This window comes from Sminthopsis crassicaudata, chromosome 5 (genome assembly GCF_048593235.1).
Source record: "Sminthopsis crassicaudata isolate SCR6 chromosome 5, ASM4859323v1, whole genome shotgun sequence".
Lineage (NCBI taxonomy): Eukaryota > Metazoa > Chordata > Mammalia > Dasyuromorphia > Dasyuridae > Sminthopsis > Sminthopsis crassicaudata.
In genome coordinates, this window is record NC_133621.1 from 177,644,438 (window position 1) to 177,664,686 (window position 20,249).

The 20,249-nt window shown below is 33.8% G+C and overlaps 1 pseudogene; it reads right to left on the reverse strand.

Annotated features, from left to right (window-relative positions):
• Positions 1–258: 258 nt before the first annotated feature.
• Positions 259–19,896, reverse strand: LOC141543918 (large ribosomal subunit protein eL31-like; annotated as a pseudogene).
• Positions 19,897–20,249: the final 353 nt, after the last annotated feature.

The following is a 20,249-nucleotide window of genomic DNA, read 5'->3' on the forward strand; positions in this document are numbered from 1 at the left end:
TTGATCTCATCTTTTTGAGGGATGGGTGCAATTATCTTTCTGTCATCTGACTCCCTTGATCTCTCTCTGAATTTTAGTCTTACACTTCCAATTCCTGAATATGTTCATCAAGATCTCCCATCCACATCACAAATTCATCCCTTCTGTATAATTCCCATTGAGCCCATGAGAATTATAGCCACAAAGAAATAAAGATATTTAAATGTAATGTGCTTTACAAACTGACTCCTGTATTTACTTTTCCAGAATTATTTTGCATCATCCTCTTACAGTGTTCCTCTTTCCAATCAAACTGGCTTTCTCATTGTTCCAGGACCACAGCATTCCATTTAACACTTCCACACCTTTGCCCAGGCTGGGATGTACTTCCTTCAGACGTAAGCCTCTTGGAATTAGAAGGTTGATTGAAGATTAAGTCCTGCAATCTTACCAGATCTCCAATTAGTGTTTTTTCTTCGGAAATAAGTTATCATTTGTTTATGTTTGGGGTGTGTCTCTCAGTAAACTATAATATTATTGAGAGTAGATAATCCTTTGTTTTTTCTTTGGATCTCCATTATACTATCTTGCACCCAGTAATTATTTAATAAATGTAACCCAACTGAAAAAATTAATGTAACTCAAGAACCTGGTCCCCCTCTGAAGGCCAGATATGTTAGATGTCATTCCTTCCCCTAGGATTTTCTGGTAACCTTTAAGGGAACTGGAGTCTAAGCTCTTTGCAAATGGTTCAGCCCCCACTCATAGTATTCCCTCAAGTATAGGGTCCCTTGCATCCTAATTCCATTAGCTAATAGCAATTGCATTACCTTTTATGTGGTAATATTTACTTCAGAATTTATAAACACAAATATACAAATGTCTCCAAAATGTTGATATTATTCTCCTGACCATGCTCTGTCCCTCCCTTTCCTACCTAAGTCTCTAAGAAGAAGAAAGGGATTAGGTTCATATTTTAGTTTGGTCTTATAGTGTACAGACCTAGTTCCTCCAAATTCCAAGGACTTGCCTAGGCAGGTTGGTTTCTCCAGGCTCCCCTGAAAGACTGTATAGTTGCACCACCTCATCTGCAATACTGATTCCAAGATCACCATGGCTCATTTCTGGTCCTGGGAGGTTGATCTCTGGCATCTCAAACTGAAGAACAGAGCAGCAACAAACCTCTTAGGCCCATTTCTCAGAGCTGGAGTAAAATAAGGAGAGCAGGAGAAGAACATACTTTCTATATCATTGGTTCAGTTCATCTCATCCATAATGTGAATGAACTTAAATTTTCATCAAATGGGCAAAGCAGCGAACAGTGGAAAAAGAGAATGACTGATTCAGTCTTGCCAGTTTTAAAGATGCAGATAGCCAATCAAAACTGGCTACTCCTGCCAACTTGATAGGCCTCATGTAAATAAACTAGACATGCTTAAAAGACTGGAATTTCATAGTGGGAAAACTGGGTACTCTCAGAAAAACCCAGGTTACATAAATATTTGTTGAACTAAACTGAATCCCTTGCCTCAAATTGTGTCCAATTTTCTAAAGAAACCCTCTTGAGATCTCAATTGTTAGTCCTATTTCCCTTCTCAAATGACCCCATATTTACTTCTCTGGGTACATCCATCCAATAGATTATAAACTTTACATGGACAGGTTATTTTTGCCAATGTATCCACAGTACCTAGTTCAATACTTTAGTAGTAGGTGTTTAATAATAATTAGTTATATTGAATTAAGCTAACAGCTGCTTGAGGTGGCTGCCAACATTTCCCCTATGTAGAACAACTTTGTTTGCAAAATAGAAATCTAGGTTGAAATAATCAGTGTAATCTGAGTTTTTCTAATCATTTTGGAAAGAAAATGATACAATATGCCTACTTATATAGAAAGTATAATTAATTAACTGGCCAGATAATTCCCTACAGGTTCATTCAAATTTTTTTGTTTGTTTTGCCCTGTATATCAAGTCCAATTGAAGTTTCCTTTATTAGTGTTAACATTTTCCAAAAGAAAAAATGTTAAGTTGTCTTGATAATATCTCAGATCACCTATGACCCTTCAGTTTACAAACTGGTTTCTGGTCTCTGAACCCCAGGGAGCTGAGAAAAGAAATGCTTTTCCTTTGAAGTCAATAATTAGAATTGTTCCAAGGGAGTATAACAGCAGATGAAAAAATAAATACTATGAGAAGAGATAAGGAATATTTAATGTATCTATAATCATTGAATGAACTATTTATATATCATCCTGAGCATTTTGAGAAACCAAAAATTAGCAAACAAGATAGAATTTCATGGATAATTACTGACATTATTACTTGACTAGATATTCACATTTTTATCCTTCTATCCTTCATTGTGTCATAAAGGTATGTGAAGGGTAATCGGAGCCTCAAGATTTAAAGTTTTCTTTTTAAACTCAATTTTCCAAGTCTAATTGCACAAATGAAAAAGGGGAAGGGGAGTAGGGAGTATGGCCTGCTTTCCAGGGCCTAACACATTGTGGCTTTCTTCTTTTCCTGTCAATAACTTTGGATTCCCTGTAGGTATGTTCTAACAGCCCTTGGAGATTTTTACCCTTCTACAGCAGGGAAAAAAAAAATGACTGAGGAACTCTGACGACACAGTGGTACATGGGCAAGAAATGGTAATGATCCAGATGCTAAGTCAGAGAATCTTTTATGATCAACCAGTGAAAAGATATTATGATCTATGACTACAAATTCAAGATTTTTACTTGTTTAAAATACAATAAGTACTTGGGAACAATAACAATCCAATTAATTTTTGAAGCTTAAACACAATACAAGAATTAAAAGGATATAAAACATGACATCCCTTTTACAATCAGGAAAGCACAGAGGGCATTTCAAGCTTAAGAAAACATTTCTTGCCTTTTTCTCACCCCAGTCCAAACCTTTTATAATTCCACAACACATGCAAAGCTTCAGGTGAGACTAAGGAAAGAGGCAAGGCAGAAGGGATAGGCTAAGTTTGAAATAGCTACAATAGCCAAAAAAAGTCAGACTAGTATATGTCATTTGAGGAATAAGCAGAATCAAGAAGAACAATCCCTACATTGGCCCTGGACAATGCTTATTCATTACATTGGCCTGACAAACTCCCATGACATATACTAACCTAATATTTCCTGTCCTCATGATTGGGAGGCATAGTAAATCAAGACATTATTGGCACATTAGGAAGAATAATAGCGTCTGGATCCAGAGGACCTGGGTTTAAATCCACCATAATGATTACTATGTGATCTTGGACAAATAACTTAAATCTTTTGGACTTCAGCTTTGTCATCTATAAAGGAGGTTGAAATAGAGGGCATCTGAGGTTCCCTCCATACCTAGTATACTGCATTAGCCATAGAGCTGAATCCAGGCCTTCTTGCAATCTTCTATCTTTAGAGAATAGGAGGTAGTTTTTGGCTTAGTTTGAACAATATATGTTAGGAGAATTTGTTTTATATGGTTTTCTGCCATAACAAGAGTTAAATATTTATGCTCCATCTGATAATATTGGGTCTTGTGTCTGAAGTTAGCCCTGCCCATGAAGTCAGAAAACTGATCAAAGTAGAGAAGAATTTTTGGAGAAAAAGTAATGGGAGATGCAGATTGTAGTAGGCAATGAATTTGTTCTAATAGTTTGCAGCAGTACAGGACCCTGAGAAAATTGGGGATTTAAGGGTCACCATGAGCAAGGGGTATGGGAGGAATTTCCCACTATTCTTTGGCCTGCTCTTGATAGTACTGCCTGCTATTCAAAAGTGATGGAAAGGTCAGGAAGAGTAACTGGAATCCTACATAGCACAGCCAAAGAAAAAGACTGCCAGGAAGCAGTCAGAATTTTCTGGCAATGACCGAAACGTAAGCAGAAAAGAGGTGGTATCAAATCTTTCCAACCGCCTTGATTTGAGCAGCATAGCTCGTCCCTCCCCCATTCTGTGAGTGAAACAGCAATGGGAGGAATGCTTGTAATCAGTTGGACAGATGAGTCTAGACAACTGAATTGTGTCTTTCTTAATTCCTGGATTTGGGATGTGCCAGTGAATTGGCTAAGGATTTCTTAAATTTGGAAAGAGCTATGCATGCAATTGTACAGCGGAATTTAAATACATTGTACTTTTATTCCTTTTGTTAATTTGTCACCTAGGAGTAAAGAAAACATGGGTTTTTAAAATTACCTGTATGGCTAACATTTTTACTACAGTCATGCAATCAGGCTACTTTGAAATATAACAGAGTCAAGGAAAAGAGACTTCTAGTTCAGTCAATTAATGAACATTTATTAAGCACCTTGAATATGCCAAGTACTCAGAGTGTTGGGAATACACACCCACACAAACAGCAAAAGGCAGCTCTTAATCTCAAGGAACTCATAATCTAATGGGAGAGACAAAATGTAAACAACTATGCATACCTAAAACATAATACAAGATAAATTGGAGATAATCCACAAACAGTAGGCAATAGAATCAAGGAGGATTGGGAAATAGCTGAGACTAAGGAGAATATCTGCCAGTCATAAATCAATCTAAAGGCAAATCTTTTGTTGGATGGGGAAAGTAACCATCAAAATCATTATGGGCTTACTCTAAGATTGGCTATACCATATTGGCTACAACAGGGGCTGGGCGTGAATCAGAAATACCATCTTCAATACTCCTCATCTGTAAAGTGAAGGAGTGGGACCAGAAGACCTCTAAGGTCCCTTTGAACAATAAATCTTTGACTCTAAAATCCTTTTCTTCTACACACTTTATGGTGAACAAGATTAGACTAGTTCCTAGTGGCACCACTTGGGGATCAAATTGCAATTTACTCTGTCTTTCTATTTTAAGTAATTTTAATAAAATCAACTGATCATAGATTTAGAGTTGGAAAAGACCTTGGGTGTAATCTAGAACTATCCCCTCATTTAAAAAACTCAGGGAAAGAGAAGTTAATTTGCCCAAGATTTTATTATTAATAAATGGTAAAGTTGGGCTTGGAACCTAGGTCCTGCCTAGATCCCTAGTGAAGGAGAACCCATTATCTTTGGAGGAAGCTTGAGATTACTCTCTGCCTTGGGATAAAAATAACATCTGCCTATCTGAAACTTCCAAACATAAGATCTTTTAAAATTCATTAAAGTATGTGATAGGACTTGAAACAATTCAACTAAACTAGCATTAGATGTCCTCAGTAAAGGCCATTTGAACCTTCTTCTCACTTCTTACTCCTTCACAAAGACTGCTGGATTTGGAGATTTTTTTTTTTTTTTCTGTCTTAGCTCTGACAATTATGAAACTTTCAGCACCACTTTACTTCTCTGTCTCAACTTGATCATCTGTGAAATGGGAATATAAATAATTTTACTACTCACTTTATAGAGTTTATATAGATGTGGTGATTTCTGTGGCCTCACTCTATCCAAATCAAGGAGGCTTGACCTTCTTGAGATTCTAGGAATAATTCTGAGTAGTAGTAGGATGGAGTTGTAAAATATCAGCTTGAGCCATCATTTTAGGATACTTCTTCTATTGACTGCTAGTAACTAGCTCCAAAATTCCATTTTACCCATGAACATAAATTAGCTTTTACAAAGGGCATTTGGGTACTACAGCAGAAAGAATATCAGGCCTGGAGAAAGGAAGATTCATCTTCCTGACTTCAAATAAGTCCTCAAACTCTTACTAGTTATATGACCTTGAATCAATCACTTAACCCTGTTTGGCTGTTTCCTTATTTATTAAATGGGTTGGGGAAAGAAATGATAAATCACTCTAGCAACATTGCTGACAAAATCCCAAATGGGATCAGAAGGAGTCATGTACAACAACTCTCATGACTGAACAGTAGCAGCAGCTTTGAAGATATGAGAAGGATACTAACCAAAGAGGAATACCCAGGAATATACAACTTTCCCTTTATGACTCTGGTCTTTGGAGAGAGTAAGCTGACCTAACATGGTTTCTACATAGTAATGGTTACATCAATTTCATGTCCAAATGCCACATCACTGGTAGATGACTCCTTATCTCAGCTATTACTGAGCTGGACCCTGACGATTATTACTAAATTTGGGCTATACTGGCTGGCTAAAACCCAAACTCTTGGGCTACTTGTTGGCTTAATCTACATATATAAAACATAATTATGCATGCTTATATACATACATATATATTTATATAAATATATACATACATTATATTGTGCTTGGGGTCTGTTGTGATCACTCACTCTGATAAAACTTGTGTTTTATTCTTTGTATTTATATTTCCTAGGGCCTATATTACTAGCACTAGGAGTTAATAAATACTTATTGATTGGTTGATCTTGAGCTAGAATCCAGGTCTTCAAGGTTTTCCGAAGTAATTTTCCCACCCTACTGCAATAAATAGAGATATAAGAAGAAGAAGAAAGAAGAAGAAGAAGAAAAAGAAGAAGAAGAAAAAGAAGAAGAAGAAGAAGAAGAAGAAGAAGAAGAAGAAGAAGAAGAAGAAGAAGAAGAAGAAGAAGAAGAAGAAGAAGAAGAAGAAGAAGAAGAAGAAGAAGAAGAAGAAGAAGAAGAAGAACGAGAACAAGAAAGGAACAACAAGAACAATAATGAGAAAAGGAAGAGGAGAATATGATGAAGAAAAGTAGAACACTGGGAAAATTCTATATAATCAGAACTAAGTAATGACAGCAATGGGAGAGAATGAAGAGAGCAAAAAATAGTAAACAGGAATTCTTAATTGGGCAAAGTTCAAGGTTTAATTTTTCTATCTCTAAGGAGATACGTATGTATTGCTGCACAAATCACAAACTCATTTAGCCTCAGTTTCCTCATCTAAAAATAAAAATAAAAAGATTGGGTTAAATAATTTCTGTGATCTTTTTCCAGTTCAATTATATTTGATGATTTTATAGTACCCAACTCTAGACTCTGGTAACCCTGTCTGCATTTTAATAGTTCTCTATAATTTTTGTATTTCTAAAAATGGCTTATTCCAAGCAGCAAGTCAACAGTGGAGGGAGTTCATTGATGTGAAACATATTTTCTTATGTACTATAACATGAGGGGCATTACAACTCCCACAAAAGATCACTTCATTTCCTGTTTTTCCTCACTTGCACATTTTTTCCACAATCTTTTCCACTAGGGAGCTATGGTCCCAATTTTCCTAGCTTGTCATATGAAATATAGTGGGAAATTTCAGCTGTCACTTCACCGAATTTAAAACCACTTTTTTGTCTAGAATGTGTCTATAAACTGGAAAAATGATGGATCATTATTGCCATCTTCTGGTAGATATGAAAACATACATGCAATAATGAATTCTGTTAGATTAAAATTTGGGGAAGGACTGATCATTTTGAAAATTTATTGATGTAAAATTTTAGGAATGCATTTAAGATTCACTATCACTATAATTTCTATAATTCTGACTTGCTATATTAAAATAAAGTGAAATAAAAATTAGTTTTCAATGAATCTGAGTTTGGGAATAAGATATTGACTAAGACAAACTGAAACTTTAGCTATTCCAAGATAATCTCCATGCAAAAAATACAAAAACCTTTGTTTTAAAACTTATAAGTTGTATGACCAACATAGGACATTAGTAAGATGGAAAAAAAAAAGGTTCTATGGTAATGGAAGATTCTGCTTCCTTTGGAGATTCTGATTCTGAAATTCATATTCTAAACTAGAAGTTGCAAGTCTAGTTTCAGAGCAGATGTTAGCATTCAAAATAAACTTGTAGGTGGGGAAGTTACATGGTGAAGTGGATAGAACACTATACCTGAAGTCAGGAAGGGAGCCTGAGTTCAAATTTGGCTTAGACACTTCCCACTTCCCATGTACTAGTTGTATGACCCTGTGGAAATCACTTAACCCCAAAGGGGAAAATAATTTCTTAAAAAAAAAAAAAAAGATGAGAAGTAATTATCTTTGTAGGCACTGAACTTTTTACCCAGACTTCTTTCCTATTTGTACCTAATCATGTTATCAAAGTGAGCTAGTGATATTAATTTATATGATCTACATAGATAATCAATATATAATTCAGGCAAAAGTTGGAGACTTTTTTTAGAAGGCTATCCCACTGTTTTGATCTGATTGTATAAACCTCTATGACTATATCTTCTTCCTTAAAACTTTTAATGGATTTTCACAGTCATATCAAACTCATTCTATTTCTAAATCACTTGTTCCAAGCAGCAAGTCAACAGTGGAGGGAGTTCATTGATGTGAAACATATTTTCTTATGTACTATAACATGAAGGGCATTGCAACTCTCACAAAAGATCACTTCATTTTGCCAAAGAGATATTAAAGAAGGGAAAGGGATCTGTATGTACAAGAATGTTTGTGGCAGCCCTTTTTGTAGTGGCCAGAAACTGGAAATTGAATGAACTGATGCTGAGTGAAATGAGCAGGACCAGGAGATCATTATATACTTCAATAACAATATTATATGATGATCAATTCTGATCTCTTCAACAATGAGATGATCCAAATCAATTCCAATTGTTCAGTAATGAAGAGAACCAGCTATATCCAGTAAAAAAAAAAAAAAGCTACAGAAAATGAGTGTGATCACAACATAGCATTTCCATTCTTTCTGTTATTGTCTGCTTGCATTTTTGCTTTCCTCTTCAGGTTACTTTTACTTTCTTTCCAAATCCAATTTTTCTTGTGCAGCAAGATAACTATATAAATATGTGTGTGTGTGTGTGTGTGTGTGTGTGTGTGTGTGTGTGTGTGTGTATATATATATATATATATATACATATGATTTAACATATACTTAACATATTTAACATGTATTGGACTACCTGGCATTTAGGGGAGGGGATGGGGGGAAAAGTTGGAACAGAAGGTTTTGCAAGGGTCAATGTTGAAAAATTACCCATGCATATGTTTTGTCAACAAAATGCTATAATAAAAAAAGATCACTTAATTTCTTGTTTTTCCTCACTTGCACATTTTCCCATAATCTTTTCCACTTTTCCAAACTCCCCAGAATATCCATTTAAATACAGTAAGTGCCCAGAATGTGTAAAATTCTTCACTAATTTACATCCCACATTATAATGGGTTTACTTTTCCTAGTCAGAGATTGTAATTAATACTAATGATAATAATAACTAGTGTTTATATGACATACCTATTCTGTGCCAGGCACTGTGTTAAGTGCTTTATGAATTCTCATTTGATCTTCACAATCACCTGGGAAATAAATGCCATTATTATCCCCATTTCACAAATGGGGAAATTAAGACAAGCAGAGATTAAGTGAGTGGTCCAACCAGGATCACATAGCTAGTAAATGTCTGAGGCTAGATTTGAATTTATGTTTACCTTTCCTTCAGACCATGTCATATACTACTTAACAGTCTCTAATTCATTAGTTCAATGCAAATTTTATAAAATGAAATACATAGTAAAAAAAACTAGCAATGGCATTTTGTCTCCTTAAACCTAGAGCATTCCTTCACTAATATGTATGCCAAGTGTGGAAAGATTGACACAGAGAGGGATTAAAGAAGGTGGGATATATCAAAGGAACACATGTGGCTATGTAATACATTACAAAAGCATACATGTAAAAAATCTATTTGACTTTATTACATGGTTAAAGGGTAATTCATGCCTTAGACATTACAAGACTATTGACTCTTCTGGTGATATAATTATGCTGCTCTGATGTACCTGCTATGATGGGCACTTTATCTCTATGGTTCCCCACTGCTCACTCATTCGATGGATTGCTTCCTGTTGCTGCCTATTGGCCTCAGGTGCAACTTCATCTAAATTATGACCTTTTCTTCATAAAATAAGTATTGATTTTTTTCCTTCTTTTTAACTTGTTTTAAAGAGGCTAAGTTTTAGTTCTATTAGCGAGTTCTCTTAGTCTTCAAAATAGGAAAAAAAAAAAAAAAACAAAAACAAAAACAAAAAACCACACACACACACAAAAAACTACAGCTACTTATTTCCATGAAGAAGAAACTCTCAACTTCAAGCATCCATTAATCCATAGATTCCACTACTGGGATTTTACTCCTGAAGTTAATTATCACAAGTAAAGACCCACTTGTATAATGTTATTCATGTAAATATCATTTATGATAAGAAAATGATGGCAATAAAATTTATATTTAAAGAATGGCTGAATACACTAAGGTACAATGGAAGGGGAGGATGAGAGAATACATAAATCAGAATAGTAATCCACTCAATGAAATTATAAGCCAGAACTCCTGATTAAGGATAAAGACAGTGATTGGGCTCCACTGATTATCCCACCCACTTAAAAGAAAATGCCTTTGTTAAGTAAGAACTCTCTCTTATTGAATAAACCAATAAAAACCAAATGTAAACAGAACCAGTGTACTTTGAATCAGTAAAAACTATTTCCTGAGAGATTTGGAATTTGTATTAAAGAGAAGAGCTATCTCATTACTAGATTTAAATTCCAAAGGATAAAAGTAAAGAGGAAGGTTAAGAGTTTAACCCAGAATTGGCATCCTCAGAGTTAATAGAGAAAGGAACATCAGAAAGTAAGATTGAGCTGAGAAGGAAGATTTTTAAAGAGGACCATCAACTTTATAGATATCTTGGACAGGAAGATTTAGGCTGATGTCATTCATGTATCCACAAACTCAAGAACAGAGGGAAATCCTAAGAAAATATCTGTTTTTCCCCTAGCTTTCCCAACCAATGTTTCTCTAGCCACAGACATATAATATATTCTTGCTATTTTGCTACTCAAATATTTTAGTAACTTAATTTTTTTCCTTCTTCACCAAGAGGCGATGGGTTAGCTAGTGCTAGATATAGATGTAAATTTCTAATTCACTATTTATTTATTTTTATCACTAATAAAATTAGGTTCCAGATTCTTTTTTTTCCATCTCACACCTTACCCATCCACTGAGAAGGCAAACAAAATACTAATTATACATGTGAAATCATGCAAAATGTATTTCCATATTAATCATATTGCCAAAAGTAAGAAAATTATATTCCAATTTGCATTCAGAAATTCATCTCTGAAAGTGGATAGTATTTTTTCATCATGATCCCTTTGGAATTGTCTTGGATCACTGGATTGATCAGAGGAGTCAAGTCTTTCACAATTGTTCATCATTACAACACTGATGTTACAAAACTCTATGATTTCCTGGTTCTTCTCACTTCACTTGACATCGATTCATATATTTATCCCATTTTTTTTTTCTGAAGCCACCCTCCTCCTCATTTCTTATAAAATAGTACTTTATCATAATCATATGCCACAACTTGTTCAGTCATTTCTCAATTGATGAACATTGCCTCTTCTCCAATTCTTTAACACCAAAAAAGATGCTATAAATATTTTTGTACATATAATCCTTTTCCTTTTTATTTAATCTCTTTGGGATGAAGCAGTGCATCAAAGAGCACGCACAATTTTATAGCCCTTCAGGCATAATCCTGGATTATTCCCCAGAATGGTTGGACCAGTTCACTATTCTATCAATAACTCATTAGTATATCTATATTCCCTCATCCCCTCCCACTTTTGTCATTTCTGAAACCTGTGAGGTGTTATCCCAGAGTTGTTTTAATTAGAGCATTTTTTCTATGTAATCATAGATAGCCTGACTTCTGAAAACTGCCTATTCATGTACATTGAATTAGGGAATGGCTATTATTATTATTTTTTTTTAATTTGATTTAGTTCCATATATATTTGAGAAATGAGGTGTTTATCAGAAAAAGCTTGCTGTAAAATGTTTTTATATTACTTCATTGTCTATGATACTTTTAGCACAATGTAGTTTCCCTGATTATCTCTATCAATTAAGATAAATTTTTGCTTTTTCTGAGATTATGATTGCTACCCTTTCATCCTTCACTCCAGTTGAAGGAAAGTAGACTCTGATTCAGCTATTTATTTTAACTTTGTATGTGTCTTTCTCTCCCAAGTGTATCTCCTGTATACAACATATTGCTGGATTCTGCTTTCTAATCCATTCTGCCATCTTCTTCTGTTCTAGAGGTTGCACATCCTCATTCACATTCATAGTTATATATGCTAATTGCCCATTTTCCTCTATTCCATTTTCCTCTATTTATACTTCTATGTCTATTTTCATCCTTTCCGCAAAAGTTTATCTTGCTTCTAACCATTACCTTCCCTAATATGCCCCCATATCTTATCTTCCTCCTGTCCTGTAACTTTATTGTTTAAGATAAATTTCTATACGCATCTAAGAGTGTATATATTTTGTTGCCTCTTTGAGCCAAATCTAATGAGAGTGAGGCTTAAAACTTGCCCACCCCCATCGTTCCCTTTGCTATAAAAGCTCTTTTTTCCATGCCTCCTTTATGTGAAACAATTTGCTTTATTTTATCTCATCCTTCCATCTTCTCCCAGTGCATAATATCTTTCTCACCCTTAATTCGTTTTTTTATAATTATCTCAACAAAATCTATTCATATCCACGCTCTCTCTATTCACTCTTTCTAACTATCCCATAAAAGATATAATCTTTCCACATAGGAATGTAAATAATTTAATTTTACTGAGTCCTTTATAAATACTTTTACATATTTACTTTTTAATGTTTCTCTTGATCTTTTCAATTAGGAATATTTGGAAGTCCTTTATTTTTATTGATTATTTATTTTCCTCCCAAAGGATTATATTTACTTTTACTGGGTAAGTTGTTCTTGTTGCAATCCTAACTTTCTTGCCCTCTGGAATATTATGTTCCAAGCCTTTCATTCCCTAAAAAGTGGAAGCTGCTAAATTTTATGTATCTTGACTGTAGCCCCATGGTATTTGAATTATTTCTTTCTAGATGCTTGCAATATTTTCTCCTTGACCTAGGAGCTCTGAAATTTGGCTATAAAATTCTTACGAGCTTTCATTTTGGGATCTCTTTTAAAGGGAAGTAATTGATTGATTTTTAAATTTTCTATTTTGCTCTCAGGATCTAAGATGTCAAAGCAGTTTTCCTGGATAATTTCTTAAAATATGATGCCTAGATTCTTTTTTTATTATAACTTTCAAGTAGTTTAAGAATTCTTAAATTATCTTTTCTCAATCTATTTTTCATGTCAATTATTTTTCTAATGAAATATTTCACATTTTCTTCTATTTTCCATTCACTTAACTTTTAACTTTTAATAAATTAGTTTTAATGCCTTTTTGTACTCTATTTTCTCTATTTGTCCAATTCTGCATTTTAAGGAGTCTTTTTCTTTAGTGAATATCAGCGTCTTTTTTATACTAGGCCAATTCTGGTTTTTAAGGTGATATTTTCTTAGTATTTTTATGACTCTTTTTACCAAGTTGTTAATTATTCTCTTTTCATAAATTTCTCACATCATTCTCATTTCTTATTCCAATTGTTCCTCTACCACTCCTATCTTTTTCTTTTACTCTTCCAAAATTTCTTAATGAGCTTAGGTTAAAACGAACAACTTTCTTTGAGGTTTTGTTTATAATTGTTGCATTGTTGTCTTTTAAGTTTGTCTTACTCTTCTCTGCTGCCATAGTAGTTTTTTATAGTCAAGTTCTCTCTGTTGTTTTTCATTTTTCCAGTCTATTTCTTTACTTTGAATTTTATATAAAAATAGGATTCTACTCACCTGGGGTTGGGGGGACATTGTGACACACTTCAGTCTTTTCAAAGTTAGTTCTGAGGGTATGCAAGTTTTTAGTTCTTCCAAGCTATCCTTGAAGAGATGTTCTTACTGTTCTAATCTATGCTCTGCTCTTTTTCCGGGAAAAACCTTTGTTCTCCTGCCATGACACATACTCCTTTTGACCCTGGAAGTGTGACTAGGTCCCTATTCTCTTGTTACAGAGCAGTGTTCTTCTCTACCTTGGAGCTGTGAACTAGAAGTGCTTATGACCAATATAGTTGCTAATCAGCACCAGCTTCATGCTATGCTGTACAAGGTCCCTTGTAATCTTTTTCAGACCTAAAGGCCTCATTTCTAAAACATATAGAGAATTGACTCAAATATATAAGAATTCAAGCCATTTTCCAATTGATAAATGGTCAAAGGATATGAACAATTTTCAGATGAAGAAATTAAAACCATTTCTAGTCATATGAAAAAATGCTCTAAATCTCTATTGATCAGAGAAATGCAAATTAAGACAACTCTGAGATACCACTACACACCTGTCAGATTGGCTAAGATGATAGGAACAAATAATGATGAATGTTGGAGGGGATGTGAGAAAACTGGGACACTGATGCATTGTTGATGGAATTGTGAATACATCCAGCCATTCTGGAGAGCAATTTGGAACTATTCCCAAAATACAAATCCATTGGTCTAGAAGTATCTCTACAGGGACTGTATCCCAAAGAGATCATAAATTGTTCTAAAAGAAATGACCAGAAAGATGATTTCAGAAAGATCTGGAGAGACTTACATGAACTGATGCTAAGTAAAGTGAGTAGAACCAGGAGAACATTGTACTCAGCAACATCAAGATTATATAATGATCAGTTCTGACAGACATGGCTCTTTTCAACAAGGTAATTCATGGAAGTTCCCATAGTCTAGTTATGAAGAGAGCCATCTTTATCTAGAAAGAGGACTTTGGGGACTGAGTGTGGATCACAGCATAGTAGTTTCACTTTTTTGTTGTCTGCTTACATTTTGTTTTCTTTCTCACTTTTTTCCTTTTTGATCTGATTTTTCTTGTGTGGCATGATAATTATGGAAATATATATATATATAAATGGCACATTTAACATATATCGGATTATTTGCTGTCTAGAAAAAAGGATGAGGGGAGAAGAGGGAAAAATTTGGAACACAAGGTTTTGCAAGCATGAATGTTGAAAATTATCTATGCATATATTTTGAAAATAAAAAAGCTTTAACAAAAAAACAAAAACAAAAAACTTTTTCAGACCAATTGTCCAACCCTCTTACTGCCTTGGGGATGAGAATTCTTGAAGTTCCAAGACCCACTGCTCATGCTTCTGCCATGGTTTAGACCTGAATCTATCTCAATAATAAAGATTTCTTCTGAAGCCCTTCTAAGTTGCCTTGGGCAAGAAAAAAAAAAAAGTATATGATCTTTTGTTTTCTCTGCCAATCCAAAATTTGATTAGAGATGTTATTTTAAAGTTGTTTGGAGGGGGATATTGGAAAACTTAGATGAGTTTTGATCTGCATTACACCAGTACTCCATCTTGACTCTATTGGAGGAAGCATAAATGTAAATCTTGGCAGAAATCCTACCTAACCTTTTCCTAAATGTTAGGAATTTTCTCACCTGGAGATAGTGATTTAACTTGTAACTTGTCATCTTAAAAACAAACTCCCAGAGGAGTGAACCACATAGACCTTATTGTTGTTCTTGAATCATTTTTAAATTCCATCATACTTTTCATGATTCTGTTTGGGATTTTCTTGGCAAAGTGCTTTGTCATTTCCTTCTACAGATTACTTTATGGATGTGGAAATAAGGCAAACAAGACTAAGAGATAAGTGGCTATAAAATTCTTAAGAGCTTTCATTTTGGGATCTCTTTTAAAGGGAAGTAATTGATTGATTTTTAAAGTTTCTATTTTGCTCTCAGGATCTAAGATATCAAAGCAGTTTTCCTGGATAATTTCTTAAAATATGATGCCTAGATTCTTTTTTTAGGTGTCTAGTAGGTGTCTGAAGCTAGACTGAATTCAAGAAAAATATCTTCCTGACTCTAAACCCAGAATTCTATCCTTCACTATCTCACTGCCTTCATAGATCTTAGGACCAATTACATTGCCCCAGGCTTAAATTTGCAAATCATTGTACCAAGGAGTTATGGGACATAAGGAAATCTAGTTCCATTCTTTTTGACTGGGAATTGCCTTGAGCATGATTTGTAATTGAAGATAAGGTTAGGGTATGAAGCAAATTCTTGTCTAAAGAACTTCCCCTATAAGAGTGAATTATTGAAATAGCTTTCTCTTTTCAGACCATTATACCTCATCCCAAGATTTCTTTCCCTCCTACTTCCAGAAAAAAAGGATCTGGAATAAGATGACTGTCTCTCCTTCTCCCCACTGAAAATTGCAATGAACATCTCTGGTAGAGGCACATGATATCCAGAAACTTGATAGTCCAGATAAACTGAGATAGGAGTTTCTTAAACTTTCAATTCTTGATTATTTTTTTCTACCTTATCATTTTCTTTTCTGTGAAAAGTCCATTAATAGTGATCTGAAAAATGAAAGTTTCCAGCATTGGTGATTTCTTCTTTAATAATCCTGAATTTGGAAATTCTTGGGTTCCAGAATCAAGATTTAGTTGACCAGAGGAAAAAAAGATTTCTTTAACAATGCATTTCTCAGAGAAAGATGATCTGTAGCGTTGCCCTGAAGCAGGAGGATTAAAAACATGCAACAAGGCACCAAGAGACCTGGACATTGGTTGCCAAAGATCCAGTATGATTGGTTTGTTTCATTTGAATAGTGAAAGTTTAAGGTAAATATACAATATCTTTTAAATGGATTCATTGTCACTCTTCTTGATTTATGTCTTGACTTTTGGATTCCAATAATTCTGCAGGAGAAAGAGGCACTAATGATTTTGCACAGCTCTGCCCCATTTAAATGGATTTCACTTGCAAGTCATGACATCACCTCCATAATGTTATTGGTCTGCTTGAGAATGAAGGAGGAGCCACAGCAATAAACCATGGTGGATGTTTACCTTTTGAGGGAATATAATAAACATAATAGGATATTTGGATATTAAGGTACCTATTAGAGTAAACAATAATGCCCTTGAAGTGGTCACATTATTCAAATTCAAACAGTATGTTGCAATTTGCCTAGAACCAATTTGCAGATTTTCCATATGCTTAATTTCAAGTAGTATGAATTCAAATATATGTTAATTCGGACCTAGCTGATTCCACACTCTACCTTTATTTGTTCATGCCCATCTGGGAGTCCTTTGTGTTTATACAGTTTCTATGGTCAAATAAAATAAAAATCTGTCTCATATCTTATATCTTTATTGTATTTTTAGTACCTTTGTATATTGGAAGCTGTAACTGACATTTGAGGAGACATTAGACATGAGCTTTAAAATTAAACATTATTTTAAAGATTTTTATGGAGAAATATCATGAGAGAATTAATAAGTCAAAGAGAACATGATCTCTTTGAAATCAGGCCTCTAGGACACAGCCAGATATATTTAGGTTCATAGTCTTATAGGGGAAGAGGACCTTGGCCTACCAGATACATAGCATACAAATGTAATCAAACATTGTTGCGTTCTGGTTATTTTAATTGTGTCTAACTCTTTGTTTGGGAGTTTTCTTGGCAAAAATACTGGAATGGCATGCCATTTCCTTTTTCAGCTCCTTTTACAGATGAGGAAACTGAGGCAAATGGAGTAAAATGACTTGCCCAAGGTCACAAAGGTAGTAAGTGTCTGAAGCCGTATTTGATCTCAGGTCTTCCTGACTCCCAGCCGTTCACTATGCTACTTAGCTGGTCTAATTGAACATTAAGCACTGAAAAGAATGACAAATGTGAAGTCAGAGAAAGATTTTTAAATGAAGCAATACAGAATGGAGAAATCAGAGAATGACATACAAAAACAAACGTCATTATAAAAAGAACACTGCATGGAAATGGATAATATTGATACCATACTATGAAAACTAAAACATATGACCTTAATTTCTATAAGCAATCAGTAAAACTCAAAAGTAAAAAGTGACACTATCCCAAACATTCTTTTCAACATTCTGCTTAACTCTCTTTAAAGAATTTTCTTTGCTAGAGGGTTTGTTGCAAACTATCACTGTTCAATGAAAAATTAGATAAATGTATCTTAAACAAATTTTAGATATGCATAAGTATCAAATTGATAAATTTAATTTTTATGTAAAAATTTTTATTTTGTCAAAATAAGATGCATCAATTTTTAAGGCATTGACTTCATAGCATTTTTTGGTAAGCGTGTATTTTTTAAAATCTAACCAATAACATAACTACCATTCTATAGAGCTCTGCTCATGAATAAAAATTACATTAAAATAATCTTAATTTTAAAAGATTGGGAATTATGTTGCTGAATAATCTTTATACCTACTTCTAGCAGAAAATTCTATATTACTGATTTGAATAAAAATGTAGTCTGTTTTCTCAAGATATTTAATAATTAAAAGGCATGTTAAAATAGATTCTAATAACTTATCAAGAATTTTAAAATATGTTGAAAATTATAATAAAGGAAAAGAAATAAGACATCTTAAACAGAAAAAAAGTTCTCAAAATAACTTTTTTCTGGTCTCAAAGATTTTGAATATGAATTAGAGTGGGCCTGGGATTTAAAAGTTGAAAATGGAGGGGGGGAGTGCGGGGGATGAGGGAGTGAGTGGGGTAGCAGGCAAACAAAGTTCAGGTCAAAGTTTTTGAAAATTTTGGCAGTCATTATAATCTTTTTTTACCAGAAATACTTCTCAACTTCCACACGATGGCAGTGTTTAAGAATGTTACTAGACTAATGTGTCTGGAAAAAAACATCAATTAAACATTTAGAAATATACACTAGAAAAGCAGAAAAAAGTTTAGAAGAGGACACAGGAAAGCACAATAATATTGGAACTATTATGAAATAAAATACATACATACATATACATATGTGTGTATCTATATTTATATTCATAAATACCTTTCTTTAAAAAAAAAAAGCTTATTAACAATTTCATGATAACCACAATGTATGTGTGTATGTAATTCCAAGTAAGAATTATTAGATTTTGATATGGCCTATCATGGCACAGAAGCAACTCTGAGTTTTTAAAAGTTATGCCAATATAATGCTTTGGTAAACTATAACAAACTGAGAAGAATTTAGAGAGAGTGTATATCTACAATCCAAAGAGAAACTTGGTTGAATATAAGGAGGCTCATCACCAGCAGATTGACCATTATATAACAAATTATTCATAATTTCCCTAAAATAGTGGATTCATAAGGATATTAATATTGATTGAAGAGAAGGGACAGTATTCAATATTTGAGAATAGTGGTCAAAGGAGTCATCAGGTAGTGACTATTAATATGAAATGTTAATCATCAATTGTATTTTAACATGTAATTTTCTCTATTGAAGATTTTTATAAATGATACTTCAAACTGTCTTGACAAAATGAACATATTTAGGGCTATGAAGAAACTATACAGATCAGATATCTTTCTAAACTAGAAATGGTTGTATGTTGAATAATGCCAAATTTAATAAAAATTTGTTTCTATCAGATTTATGACTAAAACAGAGTATAATATAGATATATTTTTTCCTTGACAGCTTAAATGGTGTCATGACTCAGACTGAAATACCCAAGGGAAGTCAGCATGGGTCCAAGATTTCATCTCTTCAAAAGAACTTCGATGGCCAGATAAAGGTGAAGGAACTTGTATTTCTTTCTTTCTTTCTTTCTTTCTTTTTTTTTTTTCTTTTTCTTTTTTTTTTTTTTTTTTTTTTTTACATTTTACAACTTTATTTAAATAAAGTTCAGCTTGGTTTTCATCCATATTAACTATCTATAAGCTTTTGAAAGTAATGAGAATCAATAAGAAATCAATGTATGGAGCTTGTTTGGTAAATTTTCAACCTCATTGAATTTCCTGGACAAATTCACTCAGATACTATATGGGACATCCCTTATCCCTTTAGGCCAAAGAACTTTAAGTGTAGTATCAATGCATACATCTGGAGTTCCCATTTCTTTCATGTTAAATTTGTGGATTTCTTTCAGAGGCTGAGGAGCTCATTTTTTGAAGTCTTTCCCATGAATTGTTTTATAAATATTGATGGTATACTCTCTAGTCACCACCTAATTGATGGGAGAACAGCCCTTCTTTTTCTTTCCACCTTTCTTTGTGGGAGCCATCCTACCCCAGGACAGTTTGGAGAAGAAGGGCCCAAATCTAATTGATGAGAGAACTTTTAAACACTCATAGGAAGCTTTTCAGAATAGAGTTGCCCAATCTTACTGACTCCTGATTAGATTTTTAAAATTTGTCTTCATGATTTAAGACAAAAACCAAATCTCCTAGACACAACAATAGATATTTGTGAATGTCTGTGCATGACTTCATTTTAGCCATCATGTGTGTTATATAAGGTCGTAAATTTAACAGCTGTAAATCACCATTCTGCTTAGTACTGCTCAGAATAAATCATACCTGGAATTAGTGGTCAAACCCATGAGCAGGAGATTAATTGCTACAAAACCTGAGATTT